Consider the following 20,950-nt stretch of genomic DNA (forward strand, 5'->3'; position numbering starts at 1 on the left):
ATTTATAAAAAAAATTATTATTTTTAATGATTTTTTCAATTTAAGAAGTTAGTACTACTCAATATCTCGATAAGGATTCGCACCATAATTGTCCCTTTAAATTATCCTAGTAGGTTATACTATCCTCACAAAAATAAATTATGAAATATTTTTTTATCAAAAAAATATTTTAAAAAAACTCAATAAAATTTCAAAATAACCCAAACAACAAATAAGCTCACTTCATTGTGTATGGATTTAATATGCATTAGAGTGTTGAATCTTACATGGCTTATAGCTGGTACAAGCTTTTGGGATCTTTGGTCTAATTGTTTTGTTTAGATCAAAATTAAAACATAGTTTTCTTAGCATTTTTCACTCTATTCTTGAAAACTCTCCAACTTTATTTATTATAGTAGGATATAACACTAATGAAATAGGACAAGTAATTTAAAAAATATTTTGATACCATTGATTAAAATGACTACATAATAACGATCGAAGACATTAAAGTTTAGCCCATCATATCGGTGTTAAAAACAAAAGAAAATTAATAATGTATTAAGAGGTGTTAGTTGAAATTGATTATATCTTACTTATAATTCTCTAACTCAGCCAGAACCTCCTCTCGTGGTCGGTAAATCATGTCTATAATTCTCCATATCTAAAAACAACAACATTTACCAATTACTCATTTAATAATCTAACCATATTAATTATTCATAACAATAGAAATTACTAAAAAACAATTATTACCTGCATAGTACCTCCACCGCCAATACTGTCTCCATCATCCGATACACTAACGATTGTCCAAGGATCAAAAGAACTCCAATGGAAATCCACAACTTTGCCTCTGAATAGATATATCCAAAAAAATAAATATAAAAAGAAAGAAAGAAATACAATAATAAGTTTCTTACCTATGACCACAATGATTAAATAACAAGCCTGTTGAACTATCTGATGATCCACCAAGTTCTTGCATTCCGCCCATCTGCAACATGAATGAAATTTAAAAAATTTATTTTGAAATCAATTTGCAATAAAAAACAATTCATCATATATTAATTAGGTTTCAAACCTTTTCATGATCCCATAAGTTCAATGTTCCATCTTCCGATGAACTTCCAAAAACTGATGCCTTGTCGGGAGACCACTGAAAAACAAATTGAAGCATTTGTTCTTTTTATATTATTTCCCTTTATGAAAATATTTAGAAAACAGTAGTCATCATATTTTTCAAACCTGTACACACAGAACAGCAGCATTGTGACCCTCAAATACATGAACGGGTAATCCAGAAGTAAGTTTTCTACGGTCATACATCATTACTGTATTATCAGCTGATCTGTTGAATAATACCAAATTTAATTCAGAATCACAAAAGATGAAAAAAAACAATAAAAAAACACATTTCAATGCTTACCCAGTCAAAATAAGGTTAAGATCATGTGAATTCCAATCAACACAATGAACAATGAATGTCAGCATCATGAGCTTTCTCAACCTGAAAAAGAGATAGAGAATCAAGTTTTAATAAAAAAAAATCAATTTTGTAAGCTTCTTGAGGTAATTTAAAGGAGTGTAGGTACCTTGATAGTTGGATTTGAACCTGTCCTTACATCCCAAAGTATGAGACATGAATCATCACCCACACTACAGAACTCTTGTCCACTTTAGTACATACAAAAAAAAAAATTACTTAAAAAATATCATAAACTGCATATAGATTGAAATATCAAGCCTAAAGATCAATTTACAAATGTAATTTCTCTACCTTGAAGGGCAAAATTGTACATCCTCAACTGTATCTTGATGTCCTAGATAGGTACCTCGAGGATGAAGAGTAGTAATACTTTCAACAGAACTCCCACCAGCCTTGGAGTTTTTTATGGTTCTACCACCACCAGTTGGTGTCTCTAAGGCCAATGTGGAGATATGATCTTCAATATTCCATAGAACCACCAAGTTGTCCTTACCTAATATAAAAAAAATTGTATTTATTAAATATAAGAAAAATAATTTGTACTAAAAATATTTCAAAGGTATAATGAGTTTCCAACCTCCAGAAAGCACAAAAGGTTCAGTTTGGCCCATGGCAAGAGCAAATTCTGCATTTTCTTTATGCCCAATAAGTACCTGCATGTTAAGTAATGATTCTTTTATGCATTAGAACTCTATTATAAACTACAACTCAAAATAAATAGCATTCAAAGATGTTTCTTAATATATGAAATAATTAAGTTAAAATCTGCAAATTTAAGTGTATAAGATATAACTGTATATATTTGTAGAAATGATTGTATCATGACAACATTTTATTGTGCAACATCACGTACCAAATCTGGACAAGAATTTCGGGCTCCATACACAGCTTGTCGATTAGGCTGGCTCTCAACATTCCAAATTAGAACCTGAACAGGACTGAATGCTTTAGATTGAGATAGAAAAAACTTAATGGATCTTAAGTGTCTAATTATAATTCAAATATAGAAGAACGCAACAAGATGCATACATTTGGACCGTCAGTGTGAGTGGCCACAATATTTCTATTTTGAGGAAGTTCTTTGATTCGATTCACCTGTGATGATTCCATATACAATCAAGATTTGTGTTTACAGAATGAAGATGAAATGATATATAATATTATGGATAATAGCGGCCTGGAATCTTTACAACACATATATACACTAGTGATCATATTTATAGAACAATCTATAAAACTGAAAGACTATAATGTCAATCTAGAATAATTAATGCATATTGCAGATAAGGCTTACAAGATGTCAAGAATATCGGGCCTCTAAATAATAATTTCAAATTAACATGTTTAATTTTAGAACATCCCTATATTCTAATTATGAAAAAAATATATAAAACAACTAAAATAATTAATACCTCTCCAGGGTGAATTATTGTTTTGAATTTCTTCACAAATGGAGAACTAGACTTTTCATTGAACTGCAAAGATCATGCAACCAAAACATACATTAATCCATTGGTAGAACATTGAAAAAGAGAATGAATTATTATTTTTACAATGTTAGGATTGATACACTTACCAGTGTGATATGTTGAGCTGAAGCAACCCTATGTTTAACAATATCACAATTTATGATAACAAGTGTGTTTGGCACACTACCATCAGTCTAGCAAACGAAACATAAACAAACAACAAAATATCAGAACTAGTTAGGAACAAAATTTTTAAAACAACAACATAGATATAAGATTAATAATGTGGAAATATGACAAGAAGATGCTTCATTCCCTGGCAAGCATTTATATATATAGTGATAAACATCAATTCCTACTTCCTTAGAGTTCAATTCATAGGGATAGACATAATATGAAGAGAGACCAAGAGAGTTGAGAAGTCAAAGTACCAATAAATTTATTTATTGGAATAATGCTATAACTTAATGTGTAACAAGTTATCCCCTATATATATTATATAATTTTTTTCTTTTAAAAGATCAAATTTTTTAGAGTGATGTGTTCAAATTATAGCAAACTTGTAGAGGAATAAATTTTTATCACCTTTTTAATTATATCGTTTATAAAAGGATGATCTTAAATTTGACTCTCATCATCGCCAAAGTCCAACTATGTAAATATCAGTAACGGTTCTTATGCTAACAATTATGTATTTTTACTTTTTGTATAAGGTGAAAAAAATCAATATAAAATGTGTTGGTTAAGTAACACACAAAACTTTAAACATGGAAAGTTATTAACAAATTTTTAACTCTATTAATTAGAATTTTATTTATAAAATCTATAAATAAGATATTTCGATTTATCAAAATAAATTTTAGTTATCTTGGTTTGATTCTTCTAATGTCTAGGCAAGACTTTTTAGAATCGTCTTTTGGTTATCTTTTTTTAAAAAGGTCATTAAAGCTCGAACTCATGACCATATAATAATGAGATTTGTGTTCTATTACCGAGTTATATAAACTTTCTTATAAGTCTTTTTCTTAAATAAAGTAATAAACATTTGTGTTCACGACCCTTCGCAATATAAAGTTTGAAATCAAACAGAAGCAAATAAGTGAGAACAAGATAGAAATAAGAGACTTAAGTTATCAATAATTCAATTATATAATGATTAACCAACTTTATTTGAATTGATAGGGCTTAATTTTTTTTAATTTTTTTTCCTTTGATTCTCTTTGCTCGTAACTTTTGAATGCCCTTCACATTCACCTCTCTTTGAAATTAAAGTTGATATGTTTTCCAAAAAATATGCTACATTTTGTTTTAGTTTCTCGTCTCATACATCTAGTCCTTACTCCGTAGTATTCTTATTTATCAATTGGTTATAACACATTTTGTAGTAGACTTTTGATTACAACAAACTAGATAGTCGGGTCAAACATTTATTGGATCTTTATTGGATGATTTGGAAATAATGCAATATAAAGCATGACATTTAAAGGAAAAAATTGTTGGAAATGAGAGGATCTCTATGCATGTTCATCTCGATAAAAAATGAAGGGGTTGTCATAGATGAGACTACTATGATTTCATAGGAATCTAACACATTTTTCTTTGTCAGTTTCTTTCTATTGATCACCCCTCGCGTTTATAAATTTATTTAATTAAATCATTTTAATAGAACATGACCTTTAATTAAAAAAAAGGCATACTAATTATTATAGGTTGATTTTACTTAATTGATTTATGTATGTTTTTTTTGGCATTTACAGCCATGATAGCCATCGACGATGGAAAACATTATTTTGTCCATTAAACCCAAATTTTCCCAATTAATATTGAGATATGATCATTTGATAGTTAAGGAAACTTTGAAGTAGAGTCAAAATATTAAAGCAATGGTGAACTGAAACATATCGTGTTTAATTGTCTTCTTGTTGTTATCGCATAGGAAACATGTGTTAGTCAATGCGAAACACGTCATTTTGAGTTTATAATGATATTCATACTAAAAGAATAAGAACTCTCAAGGGTCTTGGTATTCCAAACTCACTTTGAAGGAAGAGGGATAAATAAAACTATTACGAAAAATAGAGTTGTGTTTTAAGAACTAGTCAGCATGTGAACCGAAATTAATTGTTACGTAAGATAGTGCATCGATAAGCTAAGACTAGATTTCTTCGTCAAACAAAAGACAATGAGATAAAGTAACATTTAATCTCGTAAGATTATAACATATTTAGTTTGCTTACTAATTCCAAAGTGGAAACCATTAAATTTTGGGATGCCAACAAAAAAAAAAGTCTCATTATAATTCTTGTCAACATTGGACTTTTTCACAAAAGTAATTAAAATATAGTCCGTGTAAATATGCAATAGATGAAGAATTGAAGGACTTGTTGACACTACAAAATAGAGGAAATTTGTCTAATGTGTGCCTAAACAAACTATTATTTTTTTGATTTATTTGGAATGTTGCAACATTTAACTTAAATAACTATCTGGACAATCTATATAAATTTAATTTTGAATAGTGTGATTCTCAAATAAAATTAAAATCTTGACTGAACAGGGTTAGTAGTCAATAAAAGAATTTTAGACAACCAATAAAAGAATTTTAGACAAACTATCTCTTAAAGCTATCATTTAATTATGATCACTATTCTTTTTCAGTTTTACAATATTTTTCATTATTATCTTCAATGCTAAAAGCATTGGAACAAATACAAAAACAAGCCGGCTAATCCATTGTCTAGCATAAATTGGTGCACTACATTCAAGTTTGTTTCTACCAACCCTATTATAATTTAGGTTGTTAGAAAGTTTTAGGGTTTCTCAACCCAAGATTAAACAACATCTTCCTAGTTCAACTCAAAAGTCTTAATCCTTTGGTGGCTCGCTCGGTCCCCAAATTTGAATTATCGTGCCTCCTCCAAATTCTTAGTTGTAGTCAATTCTAGATTAACATTTGATCTCACGATGGAAAACATTATTTTGTCCATTAAACCCAAATTTTCCCAATTAATATTGAGATATGATCATTTGATAGTTAAGGAAACTTTGAAGTAGAGTCAAAATATTAAAGCAATGGTGAACTGAAACATATCGTGTTTAATTGTCTTCTTGTTGTTATCGCATAGGAAACATGTGTTAGTCAATGCGAAACACGTCATTTTGAGTTTATAATGATATTCATACTAAAAGAATAAGAACTCTCAAGGGTCTTGGTATTCCAAACTCACTTTGAAGGAAGAGGGATAAATAAAACTATTACGAAAAATAGAGTTGTGTTTTAAGAACTAGTCAGCATGTGAACCGAAATTAATTGTTACGTAAGATAGTGCATCGATAAGCTAAGACTAGATTTCTTCGTCAAACAAAAGACAATGAGATAAAGTAACATTTAATCTCGTAAGATTATAACATATTTAGTTTGCTTACTAATTCCAAAGTGGAAACCATTAAATTTTGGGATGCCAACAAAAAAAAAAAAGTCTCATTATAATTCTTGTCAACATTGGACTTTTTCACAAAAGTAATTAAAATATAGTCCGTGTAAATATGCAATAGATGAAGAATTGAAGGACTTGTTGACACTACAAAATAGAGGAAATTTGTCTAATGTGTGCCTAAACAAACTATTATTTTTTTGATTTATTTGGAATGTTGCAACATTTAACTTAAATAACTATCTGGACAATCTATATAAATTTAATTTTGAATAGTGTGATTCTCAAATAAAATTAAAATCTTGACTGAACAGGGTTAGTAGTCAATAAAAGAATTTTAGACAACCAATAAAAGAATTTTAGACAAACTATCTCTTAAAGCTATCATTTAATTATGATCACTATTCTTTTTCAGTTTTACAATATTTTTCATTATTATCTTCAATACTAAAAGCATTGGAACAAATACAAAAACAAGCCGGCTAATCCATTGTCTAGCATAAATTGGTGCACTACATTCAAGTTTGTTTCTACCAACCCTATTATAATTTAGGTTGTTAGAAAGTTTTAGGGTTTCTCAACCCAAGATTAAACAACATCTTCCTAGTTCAACTCAAAAGTCTTAATCCTTTGGTGGCTCGCTCGGTCCCCAAATTTGAATTATCGTGCCTCCTCCAAATTCTTAGTTGTAGTCAATTCTAGATTAACATTTGATCTCAAGTGGAGAATCTAATAATCATCGAAACATAGTATAGACTTCAAAACGGCTTCGATGAACATCTAAGACTGATGGTGGCTCTTGTTGTTCAAATGGTGAAGACTTTGTTCCAAAGAAGATGAAGTCGAGCCAGTGTCTGGGCACGAGGTTTTTGATGCCTTAGACTAAAAAAGTAAATTCATCTAATGGCCCACTAGTAAAAAAATCATTAATAGTAACCAAAAATAGTAACCGTTTGTTCAGCGGTTGATATTAAAGGGGTAATACCAACCGTTTAAAAAACCGTTAATATAAAGGGGGTCAATATCAACCGCTCTTAAAAACGGTTGATATTAACTCATCTATATTAACGGAATTGTAAAACGGTTGATATTGACTCCACTCTATATCAACAGTTTCGAAAACCGTTGATATAAAGGGGGTCAATATCAACCGCTCTTAAAACGGTTGATATTAACTCATCTATATTAACGGAATTTTAAAATGGTTGATATTGACCCACTCTATATTAACAGTTTTAAAAACCGTCGATATTAACCACATCTATATCAACCACTTTAAAAACCGTTGATATTGACCAAATCTATATCAACCATTTTAAAAACCGTTGATATAAAGGGGAAATATCAACCGGTATTATAAGACTTATTCTGATATATATTTTGTTATATTATATTTTATTATTGCAGAAAAATGTTTGAATAAATATTATTCTTAGTAAAAAATAAATTATTCAATATTTTTATTAAAAATTGTTATGAGAATTTATTTGTAATTTTTGAGTTATTTTTATTTATTTTATACGAGGAATAAAAGTGAGATAAGATTAAAAAAAAATATACAGGAAGAAATATTTTTTTTTAGGGAAAGTAAAAATAAAAATATTAACAAAATTTAGTGTTTATGAAAAATATAAATATTAATAAATTTTAATATTTAATAAGAATAAAAAAATACTATTATATTAAAAAGGAGAAATTAAAATTTAAAATTTAAAGAAAAAAATTAATAAGTAGAGAGAGATTAGAAAGAAACTAGGAAAGATATATAATCATATATTTTTATTAAATTTAAAATATAATTAATAATTATTTATATAAATATATATGAATTTATTAATAATTAATTATATGAATTATATATATATAATATAAATATTAAAGAATAATAATAAGTAAAAAAATTAAAATTTTATGATAATATATTTTAAATTTAAAAACATAATATAATTTCATATTTTATGTAATAAAATAAATATGTATATATATATAATTAAATTTAAACTATTCATATTTATTTAATAAAATAAACATATAAAATATTTAAAATTTAAAATTTTTATATAAATTAATTTGATTTGTTATTTAATAGAGTAAATATATATAATATTACCATTTTAAAAATAGTTGATATTAAATATTTTTTAATATTTTGAATTTAATAATTTATATTTATATATAATAGTTAATAGTTAATATATATATAATATTTAAGTAATTAAATTTGTTAAATATAATATATATATATATATAATTAAAATAAATAAATAAAATATCATTAAAATCGTGGGTTGTTATACAAAATAATTAATTAATTAATTCTCCATTATCTGATAACTTCTTTTAACCTCGATAACTTCTTCTCTCCTCAATCACCTCTCTTCCCACAACCTTTATTTTTATGACCTCGATTACTTATTCTCTCCTCAATCCCTCTCTCATCCCTCAACCTCTCTCATCCCTCAATCCTCAACCCTATTCTCTCAAATCCCATGGAGAACTCTCCTCCTTCAAATCAATGCTCTTAATTCCTTCCTCATTTTCCTTATAGGTAAAATTATCATTGTATAATCAGGTTTATATTATTAACTTTAATTTTAATTATTTATGTTGTAAATGTCTTTATATGTAGGTATACTAAATTTGGACGGAATTAATTATAAAAAAAGGAGGTAGTTAATTATGAAGAAAATGAGGTTTATGCTGAAGGAAGAAGAAATAGATGATAGAAGATGAAGATCAAGGAAGAAGAGATAGAAGATGAAGATCAAGGAAGAAGAAATAGATGATAGAAGATTGAATTATTATTTTTTATTTTTTGTATTATGAATTTTTTTTATTTAAATGTAGTATTTGTATGTAATGGAATTAAATTATTTTAATGTTAATTTTTGAATTATATTTAAAAATTATCTTGTCATTTGAAATTTTGTATAAAATAATTAAATTTATTTTAAAGTGATTTTTAATTAAATAATTGAAATATTTTTTTTATAAATTCGGAATAAAAAATGTCAACAACCATTATAATTAAGAAATTACAATTGACAACCATTATAATTAAGAAATTACAACCACTTTTATAGTTCTTAATAACAACCGCCTACAAAATGGTTAGTATTGAGTAATTTTTTTTAAACGGTTGATATTGCTTAATAACAATTGCATATAAAACGGATGATATTTCTTAATAACAACCGCTCAAAAAACGGTTGTTATTGAGTAATAACAACCGCCCCAAAATGGTTGATATTTCATGTTTGAGCAATGCCTACGGAGGCTCTAGTAACGGATGTCAACCGCTTTTTGAGCTGTTGTTATTACTCAATACTAACCATTTTTTGTTTAATAACAACAGTAAAAACTGTTGATATTGACCTTTTTTTTACTAGTGCCTATGCTTCAAATCTTGTTAGTGTTTTTCTATTTTTGGTGGCTGTGGGAGGGGGCCTAGCTTATGCGCCTTAGGCCGCCTAACTAGCCTTACCCAAGAGGCTAGAGCGACCATGAGACATGCAAAGTAAAGTTAGCTAGCTAAGATGAGGCTTTGTATATTTTATCAAATTAATTAAGCATATGGTTTAGATATAGCTAATTAATTATAAAAGGATGTACATAAATGAAAAAAACAAAGAGAAGTAGGAGATCCAATTAAGTTTAATTACCTGTTCGGAAATGTAAAGGCGCTGGCTGTTCTTGAAAGAACCCTTTTTAACTGGGGACCCCATCTATTTATATGCATGATAATAAAGCTAGATTAGATACAGATTAGATAGATAGATAGATACATTAGATATATATATGCGTACCTGCATGATAGAGAAGGCCAGAGAAGTGAGTGATGAGTTAGCCAATCGTAAATTATAGGGACAAGTGACTTCCATTGTTTATAACCCTGCTCTTTTTCTTTCTCTTTCTCTTTGCCGCTGCCGCCGCCGCCGCCTCTCTTCTCCACATGCTTCTTCACCATTTCTCGCTCTTCTGACCTTGACCGTACAACGTTGTTTTTTTGTGTCGGTAAAGAATTGATCAATAAGTAAATAAATTTGGTTTTTAAATACGCAAAATCAAACCTGCGCTCTATGTCAAATGACAGATAGATAAATGCATGCATATTTAGGGCCCATTTGTTACACATTTTAGTTTTTGTTAATTTGATAATTAAGACATAATCCTTCTTCATTTGAATTATGTATCAAATAATTTATTATCCTCTCACCTGTCTAATAATTAATCAAATTAATAAATTTATTAAATTAAATACTAAAATACACTTTTATTTATTTTTATAAATTTTTTGACATACAATTTTTTTTTTATCTTTTTTAGTTTGTTTATTACGTTATTAAAATGTATAATTAATATCTTAAAAAATAATATTATATTATAAATTGTAGAGAATATATAGATATAATAAATTTATAATATGACTGTGTATATGTGTATCGAAAAAAAAGGTTATATGTTTAAATTTATGTTTTATTATTATAATAATTTTATATAATATAAAAAATTAGAAAGAGAAATAAAAATAATAATAATAATAATAAATGAAAAAAATAAGAGAATAAATAAAAAATATTAAAATATAATGAGTGAAATAAATATTAAGAATATTAAAATATAATGAGTTTGATTATAATTTTTTAAAATTAAATAACGTTAAACATTATTTTATTTTCTTTCTTATCTATCACATACTTCAATTAATTAATCAAGACACTAAAATATTATATATTTTAAATTATTGTTATTATTATCTATTTATTATTATATATTATTACCAATAATGAGTAATAATATATAACAAAATATTTAATATTATATCTTATGAATATGAACAATTTATTTCATTTTAATTTGATATTATAAATATCACCACAAACACATCTAATAGTTTATATGTCATTAATTTTTTATTATTAAAAAATATTTAGTAATTTATTTATTTTTATTTTTTATTATTATTTTTTATTATTATAAATAAAAATTTAAAATTATTAATATATTTTTAAGTTTTTAAATTATATATATTATTGTTACATATATATAAATTTATTAATATATATATATATATATATATATTAAGTTTTATTATTTATATTATAATTTTTTTATAATTTAATAAGAATATATACATTATTTATTTAATATATATATATACATAGTAAGTGAAAAAATATATATAACATTAATTTTACTTGTTATATTCAAAATGTTTTGAATATATAATTTTTTAGCCAATTTAATAACCGAATCAAATTCAAATAAATTCTTAAAACAAAATTTAAGTTACCTCTAAACTTGATCTTCAATGTTGGCGGTTTGCGACAAGCAAGCAAGCGAATATTGTCAACAAGAAAGAAAGAATATAGATCTAAACTCAAGAGTTTTGAAATTTTAACAAGAAAGAAGAAATATAGATCCAGACTCAATAGTCTTACAAAGAAGAAATAGAGATAACCAGAAATAAGAAGGTAGATTGATTATGAATAGAAATGAGAGGGAGGGAGGTGGGTTAAAAGGGAGATGTTGGCGGAGAAAATAAGAGTAGATATAAAAAGGAGATGTTGGCGGAGAAAATAAGAGTCCATATAAGAGAAGGAGAGATGTTGCGGAGAAAATAAGAGTAGATATAAGAGAGAGATGGGCGGCGGCTAGTAGAGGAATTATTTGATTAGGGTTAGGGCATTAGATAAATGAGAATAGATAGGAGAGGGAGAGATGGGCGGCGGCTAGTAGAGGAATTATTTGATTAGGGTTAGGGCATTAGATAAATGAGAATAAATAAGAGAGATATGCGGCGGTTGTATTTTGTTGTAGAGATAAAAATTATTATATTTAATTTAAATATATAATTATTTAATTATATGTAATAAATTATATAATATGTAATAAAATAATTAATTAAAATAAATAAAAATAAATGAATTCATTTTCAAATTAGGTATGTAGTTAAAATTTCAACGGGTAAAATTCAATTAAAAAATAGAAAATAAATTCAAATTGAATTTAAATTCGGTAGGTTTTGTTTCAGACCTATTTAACACCCTAACTATAAATATTATAAATAAAAATGTTTAATAAAATAAAGTTTTAATAATTTATCTTTTTATTCGATATCATTATTAAAAATAAATTATATTTCTTCTATTTATAAAAAAATACAATAATAATCTAATTAAAATTAACTAAAATTACATTAAAACCAAAATAATATTTATATTAAATAAAATAAAAATACCGCATATATAATTTATCATAATTCATAAATTATTTACTATTCAATAAATAATATTATACCAAGTAAAAAAATAATTTTAATTTTAATAGTTTTTTAATAAAATAATAGCTAGGATCCATAGTCAAAATCAAAATTTTACTTAAAATTATCAACTTTATACATTATTAAAATTAAGAGTTTATTTAAAATAATGAGAATTTATTTTAAAATAATATTAGCTATATCTTATCTTATCATATAATATAATTAATTAATAAATAATATTAAAGGAAATTAACATTAAAGGAAATCATATTTATAAAATGATTTTCATAATTTATTTATTTGAATAAATAATAAAAATAAATTTAATTTATAAATATACATTTTTTCTAAAGAAGAATAAAATTGTAAATAAAATCAAAATTATTTATAAACTTATAAATAGTAAATATTATCGGTGTAAATTTCAAATTGTAAAAATTTAACTTATTTAAAAGTTTATCGAAATAGAATTGTTAGTCTATTCTACCATGGTATAATTTTAACAATCAACTCGATATTTTAAAATTTTACAATTGTAGAATAGACTTACGATTGTAGAATGGACTAACGATTTTGATTTTGGTAAATATATTACCGTCTTAAATAAAAATGTATATATCTTCAATGTTTTTATGTTTATTCTGAAATTTATGTGTGTTTGGAGTCTATTTTATTTTATTCATAAAGTTTACTGCCACCAAGAAAAGAAAATTGATGGAAGAATTGATGTGAGAGGGGGACGTAAAAGAACAATCAAGTGATTTATATCATGAAAATTAAGCTAGTACATTACAAATAACAAATGAATTTAGAGAAGACGTTTTTAATTTAAATTTAATACAGAACTAATAATAATTTTATTTCAATAATTAATGTATCAAAAAATAGAAGAAATAATAAAGACATGAAATTCTATAAAAAAAATCTAAGGAAATAATATTACAATAATAATGACATGTCATATGCCGAACTATTTAATAAAGAAAAACTAAACAAATAACACAAAAATAAATATATCACATTGTTTGTAATAATGTGCCTTTTGGTTTCAATATGTATTGTTCGCAGGACAATCAAGTGTTGTTTTGAAATCCACAAACTCAATATTGGGGTTGTACGTTGTGAGACCGAACAAGTTAGTCACAACTTTGCTATTTTTCTTCTTGGTGGAAGGATGGATGGTACACCTCATTTCGTGTTTTTGTTATTACATTCATCGCACTATACATTAAACAAATTAATATATATATAAAACAAAATTAATGAAATCATAATAAACTAGAACACTTTAATTAATAAAGTTCTATCAAAGTGATTAGCCCTTTTTCGCTCGAATGCTCGACATAAGGAAGATTATATATGTTCATGCATTATCTTCTTCTTTTTCTGTACACTACTTATAGATAGAAATTTGGTACAATTTAATCCATAATGGATGATTTTACTATTATAATTGTTGATGGTACTAGACTTTAGTGGTGATTCTAGTATAATGTAATTGCTTGGTTTTAAATTTTATATTTAAATTCAACGGAGACAATTAATATTTAAGATAATATTATTGAGTTAATTTGTCTCCACCTTATTGATGCGTTGTCACCACATATTTCAATGAAATTTTTAAAAATAATATTACTAACCATATATCCAAATCTAAAAAAAAAGTATCAATAAATTTATTAATCTGACTTATACTAAGTTTAAATATAACCTTAGTTTCAAATAATCTCATCTAGTACACATGTATAAAATCTGTGACAAAAATAGTTTCTAAATATCAATGATTCATAAAGTTGATTAAATGACGGCTAAGTCAAGATTTAGGAAATGAGAAAAGATCAAGAAACCCTATTTTCGAACGGAGAGAGATGTATTGTACCTGAAGCTCGTCTTTGGCCATGGTGGAACACATCTCGATCGGATCCATTCAGGTTATACTAAATAATGCAGAACACCCTTTTCATTTTCAAATTATCCTGCACCTTCTTCTCTTGAAATTTATAAATATAAAATATATTTATAATTATAATTAAACATACTTAATTAAAATTAAATATTATATTATATATTAAAATAGATTAAATAAATATTAAAATTAAATACATTAAATAAATAAATATTAAAATTAAATTTAATATAAATGTTAATATACATAATTTTATTCACTCTCTCATAATCTAAATTATTCAATTCATTAATCAAAGCATTAAAATATTATTTATTTACAAAAACTAAAATTATTATTATAAATTAATATATTTTAAATATTTTAACCAAAAACTACTCATCTTTTCAAAATTATCACATTTAACATTTTTTAAATAAATTAATATTTATTAAAATAATCATAAAAAACTCTAAGAGAATTCTTAAAAACAATAAAATAAATTTTTTTGGTCTAATATTAATGAAATGTATATTTTAAATAGAAAGATGGCATTGTCATGCATCTACTTACAAAAAAAATTAAAGAGGCCTTACTATCGGTTTGAAAACCTTTGTATTTATAAAAAAAATTATTATTTTTAATGATTTTTTCAATTTAAGAAGTTAGTACTACTCAATATCTCGATAAGGATTCGCACCATAATTGTCCCTTTAAATTATCCTAGTAGGTTATACTATACTCACAAAAATAAATTATGAAATATTTTTTTATCAAAAAAATATTTTAAAAAAACTCAATAAAATTTCAAAATAACCCAAACAACAAACAAGCTCACTTCATTGTGTATGGATTTAATATGCATTAGAGTGTTGAATCTTACATGGCTTATAGCTGGTACAAGCTTTTTGGGATCTTTGGTCTAATTGTTTTGTTTAGATCAAAATTAAAACATAGTTTTCTTAGCATTTTTCACTCTATTCTTGAAAACTCTCCAACTTTATTTATTATAGTAGGATATAACACTAATGAAATAGGACAAGTAATTTAAAAAATATTTTGATACCATTGATTAAAATGACTACATAATAACGATCGAAGACATTAAAGTTTAGCCCATCATATCGGTGTTAAAAACAAAAGAAAATTAATAATGTATTAAGAGGTGTTAGTTGAAATTGATTATATCTTACTTATAATTCTCTAACTCAGCCAGAACCTCCTCTCGTGGTCGGTAAATCATGTCTATAATTCTCCATATCTAAAAACAACAACATTTACCAATTACTCATTTAATCATCTAACCATATTAATTATTCATAACAATAGAAATTACTAAAAAACAATTATTACCTGCATAGTACCTCCACCGCCAATACTGTCTCCATCATCCGATACACTAACGATTGTCCAAGGATCAAAAGAACTCCAATGGAAATCCACAACTTTGCCTCTGAATAGATATATCCAAAATAAATAAATATAAAATTCTGAATTGATATATCCAAAAAAAATAAATATAAAAAGAAAGAAAGAAATACAATAATAAATTTCTTACCTATGACCACAATATTAAATAACAAGCCTGGTGAACTATCTGATGATCCACCAAGTTCTTGCATTCCGCCCATCTGCAACATGAATGAAATTTAAAAAATTTATTTTGAAATCAATTTACAATAAAAAACAATTCATCATATATTAATTAGGTTTCAAACCTTTTCATGATCCCATAAGTTCAATGTTCCATCTTCCGATGAACTTCCAAAAACTGATGCCTTGTCGGGAGACCACTGAAAAATAAATTGAAGCATTTGTTCTTTTTATATTATTTCCCTTTATGAAAATATTTAGAAAACAGTAGTCATCATATTTTTCAAACCTGTACACACAGAACAGCAGCATTGTGACCCTCAAATACATGAACGGGTAATCCAGAAGTAAGTTTTCTACGGTCATACATCATTACTGTATTATCAGCTGATCTGATGAATAATACCAAATTTAATTCAGAATCACAAAAGATGAAAAAAAAACAATAAAAAAACACATTTCAATGCTTACCCAGTCAAAATAAGGTTAAGATCATGTGAATTCCAATCAACACAATGAATGTCAGCATCATGAGCTTTCTCAACCTGAAAAAGAGATAGAGAATCAAGTTTTAATAAAAAAAAATCAATTTTGTAAGCTTCTTGAGGTAATTTAAAGGAGTGTAGGTACCTTGATAGTTGGATTTGAACCTGTCCTTACATCCCAAAGTATGAGACATGAATCATCACCCACACTACAGAACTCTTGTCCACTTTAGTACATACAAAAAAAAATTACTTAAAAAATATCATAAACTGCATATAGATTGAAATATCAATCCTAAAGATCAATTTACAAATGTAATTTCTCTACCTTGAAGGGCAAAATTGTACATCCTCAACTGTATCTTGATGTCCTAGATAGGTACCTCGAGGATGAAGAGTAGTAATACTTTCAACAGAACTCCCACCAGCCTTGGAGTTTTTTATGGTTCTACCACCACCAGATGGTGTCTCTAAGGCCAATGTGGAGATATGATCTTCAATATTCCATAGAACCACCAAGTTGTCCTTACCTAATATAAAAAAAATTGTATTTATTAAATATAAGAAAAATAATTTGTACTAAAAATATTTCAAAGGTATAATGAGTTTCCAACCTCCAGAAAGCACAAAAGGTTCAGTTTGGCCCATGGCAAGAGCAAATTCTGCATTTTTCTTTATGCCCAATAAGTACCTGCATGTTAGGTAATGATTCTTTTATGCATTAGAACTCTATTATAAACTACAACTCAAAATAAATATCATTCAAAGATGTTTCTTAATATATGAAATATTTAAGTTAAAATCTGCAAATTTAAGTGTATAAGATATAACTATAAATATTTGAAAAAATGATTGTATCATGACAACATTTTATTGTGCAACATCACGTACCAAATCTGGACAAGAATTTCGGGCTCCATACACAGCTTGTCGATTAAGCTGGCTCTCAACATTCCAAATTAGAACCTGAACAGGAACTGAATGCTTTAGATTGAGATAGAAAGAACTCAATGGATCTTAAGTGTCTCAATATAATTCAGATATAGAAGAACGCAACAAGATGCATACATTTGGACCGTCAGTGTGAGTGGCCACAATATTTCTATTTTGAGGAAGTTCTTTGATTCGATTCACGATTCCATATACAATCAAGATTTGTGTTTAAAGAATGAAGATGAAATGATATATAATATTATGGATAATAGCGGCCTGGAATCTTTACAACACATATATACACTAGTGATCATATTTCTAGAACAATCTATAAAACTGAAAGGCTATAATATCAATCTAGAATAATGAATGCATATTGCAGATAAGGCTAACAAGATGTCAAGAATATCGGGCCTCTAAATAATAATTTCAAATTAACATGTTTAATTTTAAAACATCCCTATATTCTAATTATGAAAAGATATAAAACAACTAAAATAATTAATACCCTCCAGGGTGAATTATTGTTTTGAATTTCTTCACAAAGGGAGAACTAGACTTTTCATTTAACTGCAAAGATCATGCAACCAAAACATACATTATTCCATTGGTAGAACATTGAAAAAGAGAATGAACTATTATTTTTACAATGTCAGGATTGATACACTTACCGGTGTGATATGTTGAGATGAAGCAACCCTATGTTTAACAATATCACAATTTATGATAACAAGTGTGTTTGGCACACTACCATCATTCTAGTAAACGAAACATAAACAAACAACAAAATATCAGAAATAGCTAGGAACCAATTTTTTAAAACAACAACATAGATATAAGATTAATAATGTGGAAATATGACAAGCAGATGCTTCATCATTCCCTAGCAAGCATATATATATATATATATATATATATATATATATATATATATATATATATATATATATATATATATATATATATATATATATATATGTATATATAGTGATAAATATGATTTCCTACTTCCTAGAGTTCAATTCAAAGGGATAGACATGATATGAAGAGAGACGAAGAGAGTTGAGAAGCCAAAGTTCCAATAAATTTATTTATTGGAATAATGCTATAATTTAATGTGTAACGAGTTATCCCCTATATATAATATATAGATTTGGTCTTTTAAAAGGTCAAATTTATATTTATACAAAATTTTGAGAGTGATGTGTTCAAATTATAGCAAACTTGTAGAGGAATAAATTTTGATCACCTTTTTAATTATATCATTTATAAAAGGATGATTTTAAATTTGACTCTTATAATCGCCAAAGACCAACTATGTAAATATCAGTAACGGTTCTTATGATAATAATTATGTATTTTTACTCTTTGTATAAGGTGAAAAAAATCAATAAAAAATGCGTTGGTTAAGTAACACACAAAACTTTAAACATGGAAAGTTATTAACAAATTTTTAACTATATTAATTAGAATTTTATTCATAAAATCTATATATAATATATTTCAAATTATCAAAATAAATTTTAGTTATCTTGGTTTGATTCTTCAAATGTCTAGGCAAGACTTTTTATAATTGTCTTTTGGTTATCTCTTTTTTTAAAAGGTCACTAAAGCTCGAACTCATGACCATATAAAAATGAGATTTGTGTTATATTATCGAGTTATATAAACTTTCTTATAAGTCTTTTTCTTAAATAAAGTAATAAACATTTGTGTTCACAACCCTTGCTAATCATCTTCGCAATATAAGGTTTGAAATCAAAACAGAAGCACTTAAGTTATCAATAATTCAATTATATAATGATTAACCAACTATATTTGAGATGATAGAGCTTAATTTTTTTTTACTTATTTTTTTTTCCTTTGATTCTCTTTGCTCATAACTTTTGAATGCCCTTCACATTCACGTCTCTTTGAAATAAAAGTTGATATGTTTTCCAAAAAATATGCTACATTTTGTTTTAGTTTCTCATCTCATACATCTAGTCCTTAGTCGGGTCAAACATTTATTGGATCTTTATTGGATGATTTAGAAATAATGCAATATAAAGCTTGACATTTAAAGGATTTTTTTTTTGGAAATGAGAGGAACTCTATGCATGTTCATCTCGATAAAAAGTGAAGGATTTGTCATAGATGAGACTACTATGATTTCATATGAATCTAACACATTTTTCTTTGTTAATGTCTTTCTATTTATTTACATTTTTCTAAAATTGATCACCCCTCGCGTTTATAAATTTGTTTAATTAAATCATTTTAATACAACATGACCTTTAATAAAAAAAAAAAAGCATACTAATTATTATAGGTTGATTTTATTTAATTGATTTATGTATGTTTTTTTTTGGCATTTACAGCCATGATAGCCATCGACGATGGAAAACATTATTTTGTCCATTAAAACCAAAATTTCCAATTAATATTGAGATATGATCATTTGATAGTTAAGGAAACTTTGAAGTAGAGTCAAAATATTAAAGCAAGGGTGAAGTGAAACATATCGTGGTTAATTGTCTTCTTGTTGTTATCGCATAGGAAACATGTGTTAGTCAATGTGAAACACATCATTTTGAGTTTATATTGATATTCATACTAAAAGAATAAGAACTCTCAAGTGTCTTGGCATTCCAAACTCACTTTGAAGGAAGAGAGATAAATAAAACTATTACGAAAAATAGAGTTGTTTTTCAAAAACTAGTCATCATGTGAACCGAAATTAATTGTTACGTAAGATAGTGCATCAATAACTTTAGAGACTACATTTCTTCGTCAAACAAAATACAATGAGATAATGTAACATTTAATCTCGTAAAATTATAACATATTTAGTTTGCTTACTAATTCTAAAGTGGAAACCATTAAATTTTGGAATGTCAACAAAAAAAAATCTCATTATAATTCTTGTCAACATTGGACTTTTTCACAAAAGTAGTTGAAATAGAGTCCGTGTAAATATGCAATAGATGAAGAAGTGAAGGACTTGTTGGAGCTACAAAATAGAAGAAATCCGTCTGATGTGTGCTTAAACAAACTACTATTTTCTTGATTTATTTGGAATGTTGCAACATTTAACTTAAATAACTATCTGGACAAACTATATAAATTTTGATTTTGAATAGTGTGATTCTCAAATAAAATTCAAATCTTGACTGAACACGTTAGTCGTCAATAAAAGAATTTTAGACAACCAATAAAAGAATTTTAGACAAACTATCTCTTAAAGCTATCATTTAATTATGATCACTACTCTTTTTGAGTTTTACAATATTTTTTCATTATTATCTTCAATGCTTTTACAATGGAACAAATACAAAAACAAACCAGCTAATCCATTGTCTAGCATAAATTGGTGCACTACATTCAAGTTCGTTTCTACCAACCCTATTATAATTTAGGTTGTTAGAAAGTTTTAGGG

At 26.1% G+C, this 20,950-nt stretch overlaps 2 pseudogenes; both read right to left on the bottom strand.

Moving 5' to 3' along the window:
- Positions 1-571: 571 nt before the first annotated feature.
- LOC124930898 lies at positions 572-10,338 on the bottom strand (annotated as a pseudogene).
- Positions 10,339-15,710: 5,372 nt separating this feature from the next.
- LOC124930907 overlaps positions 15,711-20,950 on the bottom strand; it is a 31,225-nt pseudogene continuing 25,985 nt past the window's right edge.

This window comes from Impatiens glandulifera, chromosome 1 (genome assembly GCF_907164915.1).
Source record: "Impatiens glandulifera chromosome 1, dImpGla2.1, whole genome shotgun sequence".
NCBI classification, from domain to species: Eukaryota; Viridiplantae; Streptophyta; class Magnoliopsida; order Ericales; family Balsaminaceae; genus Impatiens; species Impatiens glandulifera.